The sequence below is a fragment of the Varroa jacobsoni genome, unplaced genomic scaffold (genome assembly GCF_002532875.2).
Source record: "Varroa jacobsoni isolate VJ856 unplaced genomic scaffold, vjacob_1.0 contig00989, whole genome shotgun sequence".
NCBI lineage: Eukaryota > Metazoa > Arthropoda > Arachnida > Mesostigmata > Varroidae > Varroa > Varroa jacobsoni.
The window spans coordinates 53,551-57,375 of NW_019214564.1; positions in this window are offsets into that span (position 1 = coordinate 53,551).

A 3,825-nucleotide genomic window follows, 5' to 3' on the forward strand; every position below is an offset into this window, starting at 1 on the left:
ATTTTTCACGGAGCATCTCGGTGAGTTCTGAAGGAAGGACACTGGTATGATCAGCCTTCGATGAGCCTGCGATGAATCGCACACTTCGAAATGAGTCGAAAATAGAGAGAGAGAGTCGAATGTGAAGGGACTGGTCTCCCTTTTAGCTGTGTGAAACGTTTTTTTTTTAAAGTGAAATCGTCGATTGTTTTTGCAAAGCAAGGGGGCAAGTCGCGAACCTTTTAGACTATATCTCCTTAAGAAAATCACAGGCGAAACAATGGCTAGCTAGTTGACAAATCAGTATAACAGGTAACAGAAGGCAACGAAAAAAAAAAAGCGACAAGGAGGAAGTCTACTCCACCATGGAGTGTTTTTGCGTTTTTCCCTTCTAACATATCCAAGTTAAACTAGACTCAATTCATTCAACTGAGTTTTTGAACGAGAGCTCGCTGGAAGCCACGTCTAATCTGGTAAGACTCTCATACGTGCTGTAGCTGGTGTAGGACATCCCGGATGCGTGTACGACTGAATCACATATCATATAGTCCTAGAAGGAGCGTATATTGAGGCAAACAAACATTGAGATTTGATCAAATTGGCTTGCGTTCGCTTAGTTCTTAATTAACCCTAATAAAATACAATGCTTCTTTCTGAAATTATACTTTCTAGGAATAGGACGAAACTCAACGTCTGCTTTTATAGATTACACTAATAGAATTTTACGCATTGGACGGAGCAACGAAAACGCGAAATATTGCGTTATCCTGTTTAAAACTCTAAATACCTCTAACCCTTCAAAGCCGTAGCGTGGGCCTCCAACCACATCAAATCTCGGTAAGGCCAAGTTATACGTGACATAAATTATTACAGAAGTATACCCGGCCGCGTGGCAAAGTGAGTTCTCTAAGGGTATATGGGGTCATTATTTCACAAATTAAATGTAGACCCTTGCACAGAGGCTAAAGCTATAACAAACGTGTTGAAATAAAATGGTGCTATACCTAGCAGGCGATTCGCCTGATCAGACGCAGCGTTTCAAAAATCATATGCCTAAGTTTGTAGGGCACTCTAGGCAGGCACGAACAAAAATTAGTAAACATTTCTCAGTTCAAAGGACTTGCATTAAAATCATTTGCGCCCTATATATGTTTAAACATAATTTTTGATAACGTTGATTGATTACATATACAATGTACTTAAGCTCAGTTAAATAGTAATAAAGACATTTGTAACTGCAGTAAGGCCTCTTATTTATTTGGTGAGCTGACTTAGAATCAGCTGGTAGATTGCTCACAGGGCAGTATTAAAATTTAATTTTGATATAAATGCCTTCCTTTTTGTTACTAGTTTGCTAATCATTACACTCTATACTTATGATACCTTTAGAAAACACTTCTGCTGTACGGGTCGAAAATGCTGGTTTTCCGCATTTAAGGTCACATTTTGTAGTATGGGGAAAACGATGAAATAACAGCACTTGGCATTATTTTGAATTTCAGCCATTTGAATCGAAGCCTAAAGGCTTGCAACTATCCCTCGACGAAACCGATTACGAAATGATTCATTGGTAAACCGTAAGTATCAAAGACGTATAAATGATGCACGATAATTATAAAATTTAGCAGTGGTCCTATCTTAATGTGAAGCCCATGTAGAATAATGTGAAAAAAGTAGGAATTGCTGTTAGTTGTACAAACATTGTTTTTATCACTTCGTTGAAGTTTAAAAAAATTCACAAATATATCGGACAAGTTACAGTAAACGATACTGTTTTTCATCACCGTTTTCACCCAAATGCATTTCAAGGGCGTTTATATGCGCCACATGTACCCGCTGGTGAGATTTTTACAAAAAGTGTTTTGCACTTCACTGCTTCGGTAGTTACTTTCAAAAATTACCTCGTAATAACGAAGCATCCGAGAGCAAATCGTGCACTCTCCTCAGCACACTTATACAACCTAATACATACTTATCGTGCATTATAAGTAACCAGTACATTTTTCATGTAGATTAGGCTTTCGGGGGGGGCTTTTATGGAGCTATCATGTGAAGCTATTATTATAAAACTGGATGCCTTCATTGATCTAGTCATATATAGTTCCAGTCGTACCGATATGATGATTAAATGACAAACGGTTGATTTAAATTCGCGTTCGATTCACTTATAAATCCTTACTATATATCGGCCGTATTTTTTTCACGTACTTTCCGTAACTTGACTTAGTATAAGCTCACTCAAATGATTTGACCTTCGCGATCCACGACCTCCTTGAGCATAATTATGCTGTGCAAGGTATTATCTTTCTAGTACCCTTCCAGATCTCAAGCTTCCCGTACATGTCCTCCCGTTCGGGATCCCGTGATTAACAGACCCTCGTAAACTGCATTTTCGATGATACACTACATAGGCTGCATCGCGCAGTTCACCGCGTGAGCTCAATAACAAAATTGGCCATAAGCGAAAGATCACGACTATACTACGTTTTAAAGAAAGGGGTTTCATTCACCTTACGAAATAAAGTTACTTAAAAAAATCGGCCTTTAATGTGGGGTGGAAACGTTAGTGGGAATGGTTTTTTATTGCATAATAATCTGGAAGGTAAATATAGATGATATTTTGAGTTTAGGTGTGTAGCTTTCCATATTCGGGCCGATTCCATATAAGTAATTTCTCCGAATAGCTATTCTAGGTACGTCGTGAACTACTGTTCTATTGATACCCTTGAGCTTCTGGTAAGCTAAATTATACATTGTTTATATTAGCTCATAAAAAAAGGTGAAGACATAAATAGAGTTAGCATAGGATTAGATTGTTTTATTGTCTAAAGGGTTTTAGTTTAGTGGTGTCCTATTTTGTTCCCCTTCTTCGTTTGGGAAAGAAGTATACAAGGGTTCATTCCTATTTTTTGTAGTCCAGTTCACTATCAGAATCATTAACAAAAGTTACCTAAATGATTATGTGAACGTAAGTTATTAAACTGGGTATTAAACCGAAAGATAACATATATTGGATAATACACTGTTTGCACGGATGTTGACTAAGAATGTTGGCGTCATCTTAGCATATTCTAAATAAAATTGGCAGGGTTCATCGTAACAAAAAGAATATTTCGAGGCACTAATTATATCGAGCGATGGTTGATTTTATGGTTCGATATAATGATGCGCACTGCATGCTAGATCGTAGTGACTATTTTCCAGTAAAGCATCCGGTTATCCCAAACAAGCTTACCTTAAACAACGATTTCCCTCGTGGGACGCCTTTCTATTGCGAGGACAAATTCTCGAAATTATGTCTTTGTCGTAGCGTCAAGGGCTAGCCACCACTGAAAAGTAGAGCTGAATGGCTCTTGGCAGACTTCTCTGCGACTTCTCCAACGAGTCATGTATTTTATCCGGTTGAAATGTTCGAATTGGCCGTACTTTGTATAGTATCCTCGTGTCAACGGTTAGGTTAGTTCGAGATGGTTTGCGCACAAAGATAGCAAGTCGACGATTGTTTGAAGTACGCATTTAACGATATCAATAAGCACGTAAATGATGTTTTTCTATTGAAGCTATGCTTTACATCGATGCCATTGGTACGGAAAAGCGCATCAAAGGGGGCTCACACTTACCCGTGTAACATTCTCTGGACAGTAACAATAATATACGCATCATTGTCAAGGCATCCAGTTTCCTTTCACTTAGGTAAATTGTTGTTTATAGGTAAAATACGCTGTACCTATGCTCTAGCAACAGTGGAGTCCCCACCTACGGCCATTATTGCAATGTATTTCCTTATTTAGATTCAAGTCACGTCCCTGACCTTATACCGAATCTCAGCAAAAATCTGATGTACTA